The sequence below is a fragment of the Gobius niger genome, assembly GCF_951799975.1.
Source record: "Gobius niger genome assembly, chromosome: 14".
Lineage (NCBI taxonomy): Eukaryota > Metazoa > Chordata > Actinopteri > Gobiiformes > Gobiidae > Gobius > Gobius niger.
In genome coordinates, this window is record NC_136865.1 from 22,983,335 (window position 1) to 23,001,460 (window position 18,126).

Genomic DNA, 18,126 nt, shown 5'->3' on the forward strand with positions numbered 1-18,126 from the left:
AATAAAATACTAATTTCAATGTTTACAAAGCTGCTTTCAGTTTGACCCTGTTATGACTTTTTTTTTTTTTTTTCCACAAGGTTATGTTGAATTGTGTAGGAAACCTTCAAAACCCACTGGAAATGTCCCAGCCCTGCAGTTGCACAAGACGCATTGATACTGAATAGAAACAGTTTTTTATTCTATTAATTAATTTATTGTTCTGTGGGAATGAGACGAGCTGACCATAATGTATCTTGAATAAATAAAGTTTATATCAATCAGTCAATCAATCCAAAGTTTTTACGCCGAAGAGTTTCCATATATTTCAAAGTTCAGCACAAACCGAATGTGCTGAAAAACCAAGTAGTGAAAACTTAAAAGACGCTACAGGTGAATAGGGAAACTTTTTCAATTTACAGATATGAAATTGAAACTTTTGCTGTAGGTACTGGCATAAATATGAAAAAAAAAAACTATTGCAATTTTTTTGTTGCTGTCATTTTATGTTTTCATGTGAAAGTTAGGCTAAAATGCCCAAAATGTCCTACGAAATTTCAACAATGGATTTAGCCAAGTTTAAATGTATGATTTTATTTTGTTACAAAGTCTTTTTCAGAGGGGGTTTTGGATATCTTTAGTTTTAATATATACTGTTTATTAGTTGAAAAATCTGTAAAAATTTAAATTTGGCCTTAAAATTCAAAACAATCAGGCTTGGAATTAGATATTAAAAAATCCTTCTGAAAAAAACTTGAAAATATTGTCAATTTGTCAACTTTAGCTGTAGATCGCTGGCATAAATATGATTAAAAAAATCTACATATATTGCAAGTTTTCAGTCATTTTATGTTTTCGTATAAAAATAAGCCATTAAATGCCTTAAAATGCCCAAAATTTCCCATATTGTTGGTGATGAAATCTTGAGCCAGAATCCAATTTCTGGTTTGATTCTGTGAGATAATAGTTACAAAGACTTTTTCAGAGGGGATTTTGGATATCTTGTTTAGTTCTAAAATAAACTGTTTAAGCTGTTATTAGTGGAAAAATCTGTAAAAATGTAAATTTCGCCAAAACTCAATAAATCAGGCTAGGAATTATGTATTAAAAAACGGTAACGCTTTAAATTAAGGTGTGCTCGTTAAGTATTAAAAAGCTATTTATTGTTAATAATATGCTTGTAAAGTATTAACACACTGCTTATCATACTTATCTCTTAACAGTCCATTAATAATACGTTTATTCAGCCAACCCTTAACCTGACCTTAACCCTAACCCTAAAACCATTACTAATGCTTAATGAGCACACCTTAATCTAAAGCGATACCAAAAAATCCCTAAAAGATCCTCAAAATATTGTTAAATCCAAGGCTGGAAAGTTTCAAGTCTGTAGGAGCTGATGTGATGTCACCACAATGGGAGAAAAATGCATTTAGAGAAAATATCCATGAAATTACGATTTCCTATAGAAATCTATGGAGAAACATTGAGTCAGTGCCATATTTAAACATTTTGCTGTGATTATTCGGTGTATTTTTTATTTCCAGGTGACAGTTTGTACGTTAAGAGACCAATTTAGTTCAAAGTTTTGCCTGTAGTGTCTCTCCTTAAGTTGATTGATTTGAGGAAGTTTATTTTTTTTCTCATGTCTGAAAATGTGACCTGCTGAAAAACCCCTTTGCTCTGAAGACTCCACTATTATTTAAACCTTTGCTCCGTCTGTGCATATTGGCAATCGATCCCGAGAGCTCCATCATGTGACCCCTATCCCACAACGAGAAAGTCCTGACTAAAGGTAGCCGGGTCAGGAGCTGTGGTTGACCATAGCGACCCATCTCCAAACCCACATTTTCTCTCTTACAACCTTGAATTGCGTCTAGACGACAGGAAATGCACAAGTGAGTTTGTTTACAGCCACAATCCGCTCGTATAGGACCGGGGTTTAGGAGGCAGCGGCCAATCGGCTCAGGGGGGGCGGGGCTTGTGTTGGCAGTGGGCGGGGTTTGAGCCTGTCCCACCGCACACACAGTCGCACTCCCGTAAACCTCCGAAAGTGTTCTTTTACAGTTTGCGTCGCGTCTTTAACTCGGGTCCTGAATGAGAGTCTGGAGAAGAGGCACTTTTACTGGTGCAGCCTGGAACCAATGAAACTGCAATGCTTCATGGGAACTGGGTCCATAAAGGGTGCGCTGGATTTGGGTGAAAACAAAACAAACACAACAAAAAGAGGCGAAATGTGCTTTGTCTTGAATGTTATAAATGAGACGAGGTTGACCATGAGTTAGTGGACGTTTGATTCATGGTCAGACAGCAGTGAATTCAGAAAACACATAAAACTATCACGGTTTATCACTGAATGTTGAGACGATCCTTTAGCTCTTTACAATCCACCTCTGACATCCGAACTTTACTGGAAACTTTCATCAAGGAGCTGCTAATCTCATGAACCGCTCTTTCTCAATGTGAGCGCTGATGAAACCTGGCATCGTCATCTTGGAATATACCGGTGCATCAGGAGAGGAAAATAATCAATTGATGGAATAACCTGGTGTTTCAGGATGTTCAGGTCGTCAGCTGATCTCAGTCTTTGGGCACTGAACCAAGACCCGACCAACTGCTGCAGCCCCAGATCAACAGTTAAATCCAGGTGCTATAAATACAGTGTAAGCATGAGACTATAATGACAGAGCTGACACACGTCTGCACTGGAAAAACAATAATCATCTTAACTCAGAAATGACTTAAATCTACTTGAATTAAGAGATTAAATTTAAAGTTTGAGTAGATTAGGTCTGGTCTTAGATAAGGCAAAACCTCGGTATCACTTTATTTTACAGTACCTTGATACATTGTACCTAACTTAATAAAGTACAATGTAATGTGCTTTGTAACAATGTGTAATAACCTGTACCTATTGGTTAGATACACAATGGATTAACTTGTATTAGTACTTTGTGGTTAGGGCTTAAGGTCAGGGTTAGAGTCAGAATTATGTCTTATTACATTTTGTACCAACAAACTACAAATACATATTATGCCATTGTGTATCTAACCCATAGGTACAAGTTATTACACATTGTTACAGAGCTCATTACATTGTACTAATTTTTTTTTAGTACAATGTATCAAGGTCAGTGTAAAATAGAGTGTTACCAAAACCTCTTATTGCCAATGGAACAAGTACAGATTTTTGTTAATTCTGATTATTTTGTATAATTATTGTATAATAAGTTAATTTGTCTGATTTCATGTGAAATTTAAGGTATGCTTGTTCCATTAGCATAGCATTTTTCTCTCTTATCTCTTTTCAAACCGACTCAAATTCAACATAATGAAAGTTTATTCAAGATATTTTAAGTCCATCCATCCATTCCCTTCTGCTTTATCCGGGCCCGGTCTGAGCAGAGATGCCCAGACTTCCTAATCCTCCAGCTGTTCTGAGGGGACCCCGAGGTGACCCCAGGCCACAGGGACATTGTCCCATCAGTGTGTCCTGGGTCTTCCATGAGGCCTCCTCCCAATAGGACATGACCGGAACACCTCCCGAGGCTCAGCTGGCTCCTTTCAACGTGAAGGAGCAGCGACTCTATTCCGAGCTCCACCCGGGTAACTGAGCTCCTCACCCTGTCCCAGCCAGCCAGTGAAGGAAACTCATTTCACTTGTGGTCATGAGATCTGGGTATTGACCGAAAGGGCATTTTTAAGTCATTAATGTAATTTTGGATGGTCCTTTGTTCCAGTGTGTCATATTAATGCTGTACAATGTTTTAAAAGACTAACTTTGTTGCCCGTGACTTCTTTGATGGGATTGGCCAACATGAAACAGGGAAAGGGGAAGAAACAGACAAACCTTTTTCTTTTTATAATATAGAGTATATCGCTAAGCCTGAACAGATAGGGTGGAATTGAAACATACAGTAAGTAAAAGCACATGTTTATGCAGACAAAACAGAAGGAAAAAAAACAAAAAACATTCCCTTGGCCACCCCAGTATAAATCCGTTGTGCTGCCTCTGATTGAGGTCGTGATGCACATGTGCAGCAGCCGCACCACTGAGCCACACAGTGCTGTTACCGAAGTCTCCGGCTCTGTCCCCCTGCCTTTGGGTCGGCGTCGCCCCATAACCCGAGCACACATCACTACAGGACACACTACATGAGCTGCTCTGGGGCTGATCACATAAACACTGGGCGTCGATGGAGCGTGACTTCGCAACGATCCGGAGCCTGGTTACTACTGCGGGCCGCCTTTTATAGCGTCGTTAATACATGGGAAACAGCGCCAAACAATGTGATTTAAATGTGTTCGGGCCAAAGGTAACACGGAAACAGGTCGAGTGTGAAAATGCTACAAACACAATGTTACACTGCTGTGAAAAGGATCGATGGGATGTGGTTATAAGAAGACAGAGAGGCAAATGCACGCCAAGTTTCACAATTTTCAAATAAAGCAAGCAATGGGATTATAAATGACCGTAGTTATTGCATTATTGAACAGATTTCACTCATTTCCAGATACTCCTGATTTAACCAGCCCTTTGTGGAAGATAAAAGTGACACATTTACAGTATTTGACCTTTGTTTAACCAAGAAAGTGAGATTCAGAATGTCCTTTTCAAGAGACTCCCGGCCCAGAGAGGACCCCTGTTGAACATGTTTTAGTAGCAGGAGGTGATTGTGAACAAAGGAATGGGACAAATGTGGCAATAATGTACGTGCACAGTCCTGCAGCTTCCGTGGTGCGTGTACCAGATGTCAACAATTTGCACAAAGTCTCTCTGAGCACTGGTTCTATCGCTCGACTCGCACAAGAAGGAAGTGGGAAGCAGCTTTATGATAAAACAAGGAGTTTTCTAGTAATCACAACCAGAGGTGGAAGAGTAGGTAAAAGTACTTTAAGTAGGAGTTAAAGTAAGAGTTACTTTAAGGTAGTTTTTGTATTGGATTGGAGCAGCAGCGTGTATGTGTACCTCTCTGTGTACACAATACCAAGCTCATATGTACGTATAAAGGCTGAGACAGAATATTGTTTTGTAATACGTCGCAATGTGTCCTTTCTGAACTTGTGCTTTCTTGTTAAATTCACTCATAGAAAGATGTTGCAGTTTGTTGTAATGACAGATCATAATACTTCTATATTATATGAAGTACTATCGTATTTAGCCCGTATTAATTGTGTTGTTACAAAAGACGCAGTTCCAGACTTTTTCATCATTCTTTTTTTGCTTTTATCAGTTATTTTACTTTTTAGTCTTGTTTTGCTTTGTATTTTACCCTTTTTTGTTTTATCTCATAATGGTGCTTTGGTTGATTATTGAGTTTGATTCTCCTTCTTCTTCTTCTTCTTCTGTTCTTCTACTTCTCCTTCTTTTCTTCTTGTTCTTCTTTTCTTCTCCTTCTTCATCTTCTCTTCTTCTTCTCTTTCTTCTGCTTCTTCTCCTTCTTCTTGTCCTTCTTGTCCTCCTTCCTCTTCACCTCCTCCTCCTTCTTTTCTTCTCGTTCTTCTTTTCTTCTCCTCCTTCTTCTTCTTCTCCTTCTCCTCTTCTCCTTTTTCTTCTGCTTCTCCTCCTCCTCCTCCTCCTCCTTCTTCTTCTTCTTCTTCTTCTTCTTCTCTTCTTCTCCTTCTTCTTCTCTTCTTCTTCTTCTTCTCTTCTTCTCCTTCTTCTCTTCTCCTTTTTCTTCTGCTTCTTCTCCTTCTTCTTGTCCTTCTTGTCCTCCTCCTTCTTCCTCTTCTTCTTCTTCTTCACCTCCTCCTCCTCCTTCTTCGTCTTCTTCTTCACCTCCTCCTCCTTCTCCTTTTTCTTCTTAGTATTTTTTAAACATTTATTTCTTGTCATCTTCCTCCATACTGGACAAGGACGCTGTTTTTCCTTCTTTCCCTGTCCCATTAATATAAGGAAAATCTAAATAATGAAAAATAAGTTTGAGGTGAGACTTGTCGATGTAAATATAATCTAAATATGATAATAAATACATAAATAAATCTACAATGAGGCCTTGAATTACCTTGATGTCCCATTCCTCCCAAAATAAAGTCCCGTAAACCTGGCTCTGAAAGTCATTTAAGGACAGGACACACTTCACACTGAACAACTCTTTCCTGAACGATACAAAACTACTCACCTCAAGCCTCTCTCTGCTGGTCATATCTGTTAGCACTCAGCCATTAGCCTTCCCTGTTTGCGCGGCTACAACATGATAGTATCTGTGGCTGGAGGCTTCAGACTCTGACTCACAGGAAGTCACAGCGAGCGCTAAACACATGGAGACGCTCTGAGTCAACTCCACATAAAAATACTCACGTTTTTAACACGTTTCTGCGGCTCTTTCACTGCGGGCCGCGAGAGAGCTCTGCCGTTCACCGCGAGGGAGACAAAACGTTTATGTACGTGTTTGGAGAAGACGACCCGGAGCTGTCGAGCACGGATTGGAAACTTTTTAGCTTGAAGACGAACAGATCTGGGATTTCGGGAAGGTAGGGACATGAATGAACTGTAGGTTATTGGTGCTCGATAAGTGAACATTTGCTCAGAGCAGGTTTTGTGCAGCTGTGGCCGAGACAAAACATGATGTGGAAGGACAAACCTGAATCTGTGCTTGTTTGTTTAATGTTAGCAAAGAAAGAACAAGCAAAAACAAAAAAACGTTATCTGAAATATCAAAGAAAATCTCGCTAAATTATTATTACCCAGCAAAACGTAAAATTGTGGACTGAAACGTAAAATTGTGGACTAAAACAATCAAGCAATTGCTTTATTTTCATAGATTTATTGCTGGTTGATCTCAGAATGAATGCTTTGAAAGTGCATATGACTTTTGGTTTTAATGCTTTACTTAATCAGAAGGATAACATAAGTCTCGTTTTAATGAAGAAATGTTGGATTGAAGTTATTTTATTTTATTTTTTAAGCTGCTGACAGGAAGTGACATAGATAAAGGTTCTGGGTTCTGGGCTTCTGGGTCCAAACTGTTGAGAGCTCCACAGAAAAACGCAGCAAAAAACAAAACTTCATCTGAAATAACAGCAAGTCAAAGGCCAACGACTGTTTTACACCTAATTTGAACAATGTAGTTCACCATTTCTCCAGGTAAAATTAAGATATTTTTATATTTGAAATAAGCCTTCATTGTGTATGAAAAAAAAAGAGAGAATTAATGCCAGAAAAGCATCACTAATGAACATCCAGAGTAGATGTAATATTTCTTTGGGATCAGATGTTTAAAAAGATCCTGCAGTCGCCTCTACAACAGGTTAAAATCAGCTAAATCCCATCAGTCAATAAAATAAAAACATAAATTTACATCATGGTCCATTATTTAGATTTCGTTGCCGAAAATATAGGCAATTGAGGCCATTTTCATGCACAAAATGCCTTATTTTTATATGAAAACATAAAATGACAGAAAAATTGCAATACATTTTTCCCTAATGTTTATATCAGTAATGTTCAGCAAAAGATTCAAATTGATATCTCTACATTTATTTTTTCCCCCCCCCTATTCACCTGCAGCAGCTGAGGGCTGCCAATTTGGATTTGAAGGTCAAAAGTCAGTCCAATCATGAAATCTGACTTCAAAAATGAATTTCTCAATCCAATAAGATGCAGAATACATATTTCATATATGTATATATTCATATATTTCATATTCATTTTGACATTATAGACAAAACCACGGTCAAGCTCATTTTCAGAATTGTTGATGGCGGCCATTTTGGATTTAGGGCTTTAAAAAAATTGCCCGTATTTTTGAGATGGGAGTGGGGGCTAAATTTTTCATTAATCCTCCATAGATGACAAATCCACTGAGAAACAAACCTCCACTCTCCACGGTCATGGAAGAGCCCGAGACGACCCAACTACAGGGCTAAAGTTCTGTTGGACAGTAGAGCAATTACGTCATTACTTAACAAACGTTGACATAACATGGTTGGCACGGCAACAGTAAAATTGCTGTCCTCTGTTTATGTCACTTCCTGTCAGTGTCCAATAAGGAGGTCAAACTATAAACACAAAAATGGCCAAACAAAAACAAGCCGGGTACAATCTTTGGCAAAATGTTGAATATAATTGTGTTAACTATGATTTAGCAAAACTTTGGGCTAATGTGTCACATGCCCTTTAAGGCCTTCATTTCGGCAAAGTTCATTTAATGTGATTGACGCCTAAAAATGTGTTTATTTTTCGATGACCTGTTTAATTCAGTTTAAACAAAGGTTTGTGGTTACATTCGGCCACATTCCTCGCGCCTGCCGCTTTTTAGCCAAATGTTTAAACCCATTATTGTCGGTGTTTCTCTGCTGAACAAAGCTGCGTCAGTGGGGAGTCTGTCGTCGTCGTCTCGGCCTTTTCTCATTGGGAACAAAACCCCGTTTCTCCAATTGGCTTCTTGAAATGAAAATGCCTCACTGTGACACTGAAGGCCTTCACTTTCCCTCGTATTGTTGCATAGTTAATGATCCACGATATTTACTTCATTGTTTTCTATTGTTTTCATTGTGTTTCACCTACATGCAGCAGCACCTGAACTGCAGCAGATTATCTCCAGCTTGGCTTTGCCCAAATCTAAAAGCTTCAAAATAAGTATGAGATGAAAACGAGGGTGAAAACGCCACGAAAGAACAACAGAAAAATGACAAAAAAGCAACAAAAAAGACCGTTGCAGAGAAACAAAAAAGCGACGAAAAAGTGACATTAATGTGATAGAAAAAAAAGTGACAAAAATGTGTGATGAAAATGTAGCATAAGAGCAACAAATTAAAAGGTTTTTTTAAAAGATTAAAAAGTAGGGCTGCTCGATTAAAATAAAAATCACGATTATTTTAGTATTCATTGAAATCACGATTATTCAAATGATTATTTGTTGCCTTAAAAAATCTTTATTTTATTTATTCATTTTTATTATAATTTTAAAAAACAACTATGGACTACATTTTCTTTGGACGATAAAAAGTTTTTTTTTTTTTTTTATTTTTTAAATATGCTCACGTTTCTAGACTAGTCCTATAAGAGATACCTGCCCCCTGCTGGCCAGCCCTCACACCTGTCCAAGCAAACAGAGCCGCAGGGCCTGATGACATCATCACACAGCGCCAATGTTTTTATGTCGGACCAAAGCCTGAGCCTTTAGCTCGTGAAATGCGAAGGGAACAGAAACAATCATCACAGTGGCGTCAAGTATTAAGAGTTTGTTTGAGCTCCGTTGGGATCTGCTCCTGATGAAGAGTTTTAGACTTTTCTACTAAACAAAACCAGTGCCTGAGCAAAGGCTATCGAGGCTTCTTAACAGCTGTTCTCCTTTCAGCACAAGGTGAGCTCTTAACAGTGTTATCTCAAGAGTTAGGTATTAAAAATATTGGTACGATATTATTTACAGTTCTGTCAGGCTGCGCTGGTATTTCAGCTGATCAGACGCGTCACACAAACCGTGCAGGACGGACTTTTTGAGCTTTGGATGGACGAGCGGGAGGGCATCCTTAAAGGGGCTAGATGCAAGTTAGCCATTTTATACTCACTACTGCCACCTCAGGTCATACGTGTAACTGCAGCTTCTATATTAAGCTCGTGCATGACGGCACTTCGGACCCGAAATAACACCTTTTTGAGTGACAGCGCAGGATTTTAGAGGCAGTTGTGGTGAACAGGTCTGGGCTCATTCTACACATTAGGACATTGTTGAAACATGTAGGGGGGAGAAAATACTTACTTTTAACATGTTTAAACTCCGTATAGTCCCTTTAATAATCGTTTTTTCTCGATTATGCTATTTTTGTGATCGTCTAGTGTAATAATCGAAATCATAATTGAATTTCAATTAATTGCACAGCCCTATTAAAAAGTGACAATAAAGTGACATAATGTGCAACGGAAATGCTACAAAATGTCGCAAAATAGCCACAAAAGAGCACCAATAACGTAACTAAAAACATTTCAAAAAAACGCATCAAAAAGCCATAAAAGAACAACAGAAAAGTGACAAAAATGTGACCAAAAAGTGCCGGCAACAATACGAGGAAAAAGATCCATTCAGATCAGTTTTGTAGGCCTTATCTTTCAAATGAGACGCTACACTGGTCTAGAGGCTGTAACATTTTAGATTTGGGTAAAGCTAAACTGTAGAAAATGCACTTTGGGTTAAGAGGTAACAGTGGCTGCATTCACAATCATCAAAACGAAGGATAAATTGATCGAAAAGTCTTGTAAAAATACGTATCTTGGCGTCTAAATCCCATCATCTACCCCGTCGTATCGTCACTTCTCTCTTTGACACCGCGTGGACGTCAAACTCGGGAGGACAGAGGGCTGTAAGCTTCACCAATCCGAAAGTTCCCCTCATTCTGATCCACTGCTCCTCTGCTCTGTCCTCTTCCCCAGCGCCAGATAAAGAAAAAAAAAAAATCAATACTTAGACACAGCGGGAGATAAAAGCACAAGGGGAGCAGGAGTTGGTGAATTAAAACCCATCAGAATTTCCTTCATTCACTGGGACCAGGAGGCACATAACCCTAAAGGGCCCATCCCGTCTGTCTATCACGCGCCGGACCGGCTAAAAACAGGCTTTGTTCAGATTTGATTTCCTTTTTGCCCCGATTTTCTGTTTGCTTTGTGTTTTGGGATGAGGAGCCTGCTGCCGCCTCGATACAATAAGTGCTGAGTGAAGGTTTGGGATATTGGACCAGGCCTGGTGGTGAATATGGCGCCTTTGAGGGAACATGGGCTCTACAGTCAAGTCGAGGTGGATTTATGTGTTTTTGTTTTGTTTATTAAGACTTGAAGACTCTATAAGGTATTCCCATTTCTTATCATAATGTAAAAACCAATGATGTCTCTCATACCGAAACATGCACAATAGGCTAGCTTTATCCTGATGAAAAACAAAGATGTTTCAAATGAAGACTATTGAAACATGGTCTCAAATTGACCTACATTATTTCACTTGTTCTGAGGTGTTTCTGACTCTATTCAATACATTTAGTCTTTATTTCAGGTTAATTTTTCTGCCAATGGGTTGAGAAAATTGCACGTGTCCCTTTGGCAGTTTCGCTTTCTTATTTCAATCGAGATCACCTCAGATCCAGTCTGACATGTTCTCAAACAAGCAAAGTAATCCTGGTCTGATCCAGCCTGGTTTTACCAGACCCTCGTACTTACTTCGTTTCGTACATGGGTCTGGACTTTTACAATTGAGCTCCGTTATCAGGTGGGAGGGGTGAACTCCTTTGAAACGATTGGATCTGATTTTCAGTGAAGCAGCTATCATAACTCTTGGGGGCATTGCTTGCACATTCCAAGGCTTCAATTTTAATTTCTGGATATTTGGGAGCCGAGCCAGGAGCTTCCATTTCTTTCGTATCCGCTGCCATTGCCAAACTACAACCTGTAGTTGGCAAGGCTTAGGTCCGATCAGGAAAAAAGGCTGAATAAGTGAAAATCGCTCAAAACAAGATGAATATTCTCAAATCAGTGCTTGATATTTACTTTTTGATGTGAATAGCCTAATCAGCAACACATTATAATAACAACACCTTATTTAGCCTGAATAAATGATGAGTTAACACTTAATTCATTGTGAACAATTCGTACCTTGTTGCGTTTTTTTACTCATTAATTGTCCGTGGGAGTAAATACTACACTGACAGAAAAGGTGAAGGGAGAGAGGGATATTGTACATCCAGTTACACAATGGAAATCATTTTTTTCACTCAAACTTGGCTATAAATACTGTTTAAGTGGCGCTAGCCCACAGTTAGCTTTGCCCGTTAGCCTGTTCTATTAGTGTGTATTGGTGGCTCCGGTCCAGTGGCAGTCAAGTTGCAATTGTGTTTTTTTGGCCAGAGACACCAGGGGGAGATGAAAGACCCAATCATCTCATTAACACTTGTATTACCCCCAGAGGGACTTTGGAAAGGATTTATTAAGGTAAACAAGTTACTTAGCATTGCTTTAAGTGAGACTAACACTTAATAACTCGTTAACAATGAATGAGTGAAGTATGTGAAGATCTTTTTATTAGGCATTTGTTAGGCATTAACTGAAGTAGTTAAGTAGTTATTAAGTGTTAGTCACACTTAACTAAGGTGTTGTCACCCACGGTGTCCCCCAAGGTTCCATGCTCGGCCCCCTCCTCTTCTACAGGCCTATTATCCTATCCTATAATCAAAGCACAACTAAATCCCTATTATCTTAATGTTTGTTCCATTGGTTATCTTATTTCAATACAGTCCAAACCTGCTCAAAATCAACACGAATTGTCTTAATTCAAGCACATTTTGCTATTTCTTTCTTTCCTCAGTGAATTGGTTGTGATTCAAACTCATTTCTAGCTTGCAGGGATGAGGTTTTCGACCCTTTCCCTCCTGCTTACATCATCAGTGACATCATCTGGAGGCAGGAAGTAGAAGGGAAAAGAACATTAAACTCAAACTAATGATCAAAATGCAAGAACAGGAGGAACAACAGGGCTGTAAATTAAAGATTTTTCCTGATATATCCAACAAGAGTTAAACGTTTACTTACTGTTACAATGTAGTGAGGCCGCAAACCCGCTCTATAAACCCGAGCCTCGTTCCCTCTCGCTGTCATGTCTCTCTGTGATGAACGGATAACTCAGGCCTCGTTACGGCCGCAATCAGCTGTTCCTCAAAAACTCACAGGTCACATATATTTGTCTGTTCGAGGGCAGAGGTGCGTTATGCTTTCATTAGAATCCAAATGTGGTATTGATTGTGTTATCAGACCCCCACAGGCCGCCCCGGCATCGATCCTCTGTCTGATTTATGGTCATTTTGAGCAGGATCCCCCGCTCGGATCATACGAGGAAACAAAGGCCCCGCTGAGTCCGACTGTTTTGTTTTAGAGCGGGGGAAAAGGGTAAACGGACAAAAGGCCTCACAACAAACTCAAGTTATCAAGCTAAGAAGAAGAAGAAGAACTAACTCATTTATAGTTTCTTGGAGCAACTTGTGTGATTATTTGAGCGTTCCTGGAAGAATTGTGGTGTCATTTGTGAGTTGTTGTGGGATAAGCCTCGGTTTTTACATCAGAGGGAAAAAGCCAAATGTATAAAGAGACCAAATATTTCCAATTAAGCAAACAGGGTGAAAGTGGCAAAGGTTAAAACTTCTTAATCCCCAACTGAACCGAGCACATTGTCTCTAGTTTGGCTTCTTCTAAAAGCTTCTTAAAAATACAGATGCAAACGAGAAGTTGAAAATGCGAATGAAAATGCGACAAAAACACACCAAAAATGTGACCCAAAAAGCAACAAAAAATGGCAAAAACACAGCAAAAATGCAATAGAACAGCTACAAAAATATGCAACAAAAACATGGCAAAAACGTGCCAAAAACGCAACAAGAACACAACATAAAAGCAACAAAAATGTGCCAAGAAAAGCAACAAAAAAGCAACAAAAGAACAACAAAAAAGCAACAAAAACAGTTACAAAACTGTGCAACAAAAACATGGCAAAAAAGAAATAAAAACGCAGCATAAACATGCAAAAAAGGCAACTATAACACAATAGGACAGTCACCAAAAAACACGGCAAAAAGCAACAAAAAAGTGAGGACATGGTACCAACGCGGTCTTAGCTTTCAAATGAGGCGTGTCGGCACTGGACATGGAGAAAAGGTTCTCAGTTAAAGGAACAGGCCACCGTTTGTCCATACTGAGATATGTTCTTACCTGAGTTTAGACGAGTTGATATGTACCTGTCTGGTCTTTGTGCCCGTGGAAGAACCCGGTCGCTTCCAACTTCACCCCCGTTTGGAGTTATAGGAATATATTGGGAGAGGCCAAATGCTAACTACATCTTTGGTCGTTTTGCATGACTGAGCGCGCACACACAAAGACCAGACAGGTACACATCAACTAATCTAAGCTGAGGTAAGAACATATCTCAGTATGGAAAAACGGTGGCCTGTTCCTTTAAGTGGGGGGTAAAGAGGTTAAGGGGCCGGTCACCCGTCAACAAGAGGGTCAGAAGTTCAAACCTCTGCAGTCTCTGGAGAGGAAGTCACCGCTCAACCGGTTTGTTTCTTGTTGTGGAATGAAATTTTTGCCTCGTCTTTCAGCGTATTGTAAATCCAAAAGAAGAAAAAACAGGTACATTTCATTTTTGCTAAGAGAAATCTTCTTTAACCTTGGGTCTTTGCCAGTAAATTGTGTTATAATGTTGAAGGTTGACAGTCTTTTTCCCCTCTTCATATCAGTGTGAAGAAGGTCAGGGGTTAATAGTTTGTCATATCTGTATCATGGGGCCTTTACGGCTCCAAACAGACACACGTTCATCAGGCAGGAGACACCAGAGACTGCGAGGAACCTCCGTGATTTACGCACTATATCTTCCCACAAACAGAGACAGAACAAGACTGGCTCAGATCGACACGGGCAAAGTGCGGCAGTGCAATAACAGCTGTTGAGTTTTGTGTTTTACTGGAGAAAGCCTGAGAGTTAAGTTGAACGTGCCTTCAATGGTGACTGTATTGCAGATTGCTTTTGTTTTTGAACACCTACAAACTGGAAGGGTTAGAGGAAGAGAGTCTGCTGGGGAGGGAAGGTCAGCTGTGATTTTCAATGAGTAGGGCTGATACCGACACTGAAGAGGCACCGAGAGCCCCCACACCTGCAGCTCAGAGGAGGCGTCACAAGAGGAGCTACAGGAAACAAAAAGAGACAAACGAGAACGTGGTGAAAGACAGTTGTGGAGCGGAGGGAGCAGCAGGAGGAAGAGGAAGGAGGAGGTGGAGCTGACCAGTGCAGGACACCACGCTCTGAAACAGGGACAAACCCAGGAGGCGCTGTATCACTTCAGAGGATCAGAGGAGACAGAGGGCAGCCTGAGTGCTACAGTTTCGCCGACCTCCAAAGTCATGCGGGTCAGGTTGACACACAGTGGCAGCTCAGGACTAGCACCTGAACACTATTTCATTCTACGCTTGTACAATGACAATAAAGCACTCACTCACATACTTACTTACTTACTTACTTACTTACTTACTTACTTACTTACTTACTTACTTACTGGCATGAAAAATGTAGAAAAGCAGGCACCACTTTTTTTTTCTTTAGAGGCCAAGTTGTGATGCCTGTTGGTCCAGGGACAGCATTAGAGGAAATTACTTGGTTGTTTCACTCAAAATAAATGATACAAATTCAAAATATATTTTTTAAATAATTAACTGAACCTTATTGTTTTGTTTTCTGGTTCTTCATAAAAATTATAGATCAAATATTTTAGTACATGTATAGAAAAAAGTATCGTTCAGGCATCAGTATCCTTAAAGTACCGGTATCATAGACATGTAAAGGTATCCAGCCCTATCAATGAGTTGGTTTGTCTGAAAATATAAATGACGCTAATCCTAACCTTAGCCTTAACCATATCCCTGGTCCTAACCCTAATTTGTGTCATGGAATCTCAAGTTTTCACCGCAGACCGTCCATCCTGAGCCGACTATCTAACATGGAGGTCACATTATCCAACTGGAGGTCATGGTATTGTGTATTTGCATTCTTGTTCGGCTGCTTTTACGCCACATTCAGCCTTTACCAGAATGTGTAATTACTGTATTGGTGATTCTATGAATTCACCTAATCTTGAAGAGTGTGAGTTTCCTCTCTGAGCCTCTAGACCAGTGGTAGGCAAGTTTTCTTGGTGGAGGCACGATATTCTTTATTGGAAATAAACCGAGGGCCGAAGCTGCTGATTATCAGCCCAAAGTAAAGCACAACACTGGAAACATGACCATCTTAAATGAGATAAATGACTTAAAATTGCTTGAATAAAAGTTCTTCTATGTTGAATTTCAGTCGGTTTGAACTAAGACACAAATGGAACAAGAATAAAACCCACTTGAAATCAGACAAATAATTGCTTTTCACTTGAAATTACACAAAATTGTCTGAATTAAGAGAATAAACTACTACCACAGGTTTTATCTCATCTAAAACCAGAACAAATCTACTCAAACCTTAGATTTAATGTCTTAATTCAAGTAGATTTATGTCATTTCTTCCTTAAAATGATGATTCTTTTTCCAGTGCACTTCCTTCAAATGCCAGTGTTGTACATAATATATGACCTAATTGGGTGTATTGACAGTATTTCTACCATTTTTTCTCTTGTTTAACTCTAACAATGTTAAAAGTACTCTCTAATTTGTGTGATAATGTTTCTCAAAATCATAAAAATGTCTTGTGTTACGACCACTATTGATTATTAAAGGTATGCTTCACTGTCAGTGACCATCCAAAGTATTTTATCAAGAAATGTGTGTGTGGAAAAGCAAACTCCATAAAGAAACAATATGTAAAGATAGATAAGTAGTACATAATAAGTATCCCTTTAGCATGATTCATTGAGTTGTTTGTCTGTCTTCTGGAGATTATGAGATGCTTTTTGTGTGCGGAAACTGAACAACTCAGATCCAAACTCAAGCCTTCCCGCTGAAATCCCTCCATCTGTCATAATAATTCAGGTGCGCCACTTGTTCTGCTGCCAGTGCGTTTTCTCCGACAGCGCACATGTGTCCCGGCCTGAAGTGGCTGCGGCTCCTGGGCTCCACTTCTCTTCGCTGTAGGCCAATCTGGACGGGATCATGGCCAAGTAGTGCGCTGTAGTTTGATTTGGTGCGTCGGCGCTGGTTACAAAGAATCAATAGTAAATCAAGGAGGGTGAGTTCTTAGATAAGCGCTTTGGGCCACTGGCTATTCATCATAAAGTGTGGTTAGCCCGATAGGTCAGTAGAGATGATATAGAGAGCTGCTTATCTGAGTACAGCAGGGGAGCGGGGGAGACGTGCCGATCAATAGCAGGCTCTTGTGTAGCACTTGCAATTATCAACAGCTGATTCTGTCCTCCCCCCTCCGTGTCTGTTAATAACACATAATTACAAGTTTGGGGACAATGCCGGGGCGAAGGATTACAGCTCTGGTAAAGTATGTGCTGGTCCCTCTCCTGTCTCTTTGAAATAGCTACAGTTTCGATAATTGGAAGGTCACTGGCAGAGACATTTGCGTGTAATAAAGTGTTAAAGACACACTGCGGAGCATTCCAAGTGTCCCAAAACCCGGATGAAGAAACAAATCTGCTCCTATAATGCCAGAGACGCAGACGACAGCTGTATCAGAATGTCCTCACTATTCCCTGTATGCACTATATAGTTGATGCGCCATTTTGTAGAGGTGTCCGAGTGTCCAGAGAGAAAAAAGCGGTGCACTCAAAATTTCGCACAATGCATTCTGATCAGTGTAGACCACAAACCCGACACGACTGAATGAAATTAGCTGTTCCAATCATGTGTTGTGTATTTCTCATGAATAAATGACTTGAATATAAACGGCTACAGTGAAAAGTCGCTAATGTTAGCTGCTTTTAGCTCGAGCTGGAAAACAAGATAATTCAGGCTTTTTTCTTCATTCATGTAAAATCTGTGTGAAATAAAATGTATCAGACTGATATTTATCCATAAATATTCTACTGTCTCTGGAGTTTGGGCAGTCTGGTTGCAAAAAATACATTATTCCCGAAGTTTAGCAAACTTATAGGCTAATAGCTGTAGTTACTCATTTTGCTATAGTGTCCGGACGCTCTTTTTTTTTTTTTTTTCTCGATAATTGTTTATTTATAATGTAAAACACATGGCACAAGGTTTTTAACAATATATATTGTTCGATATATATTCAAATGTATTTTATTTTTAATTTTTTATTGGTTGTTTTTTTCCTTTTTGGTAGCACTTTATTTTACAGTACCTTACATTGTACCTCACTAAATTTAGTCCAAAGTAATGGGCTTTGTAGCAAGTTATAGATTAGATACACAATGGAATGATATGTATTTGTAGTTTGTAGGTGCATAATGTAATAAGACATAACCCTAATCCTAACCTTAAGCCCTAACCCTAAGGGTCTCGTGTCCTATTACATCATGCGCTTACAAAGTAATAATACACGTTATTCCATTGTGTACGTACTACAAGTTATTACACATTGTTACAGAGCACATTACATTGTACTAAATTTAGTTATGTATAAGTTATGTATATCAAGGTACTGTAAAATAAAGTGATACCCCCTTTTTTTAAAATTATTTTAACACTGGTCTGACCTACTTTCTGCAGTGCGTGTGACGTCACATCAGTGCA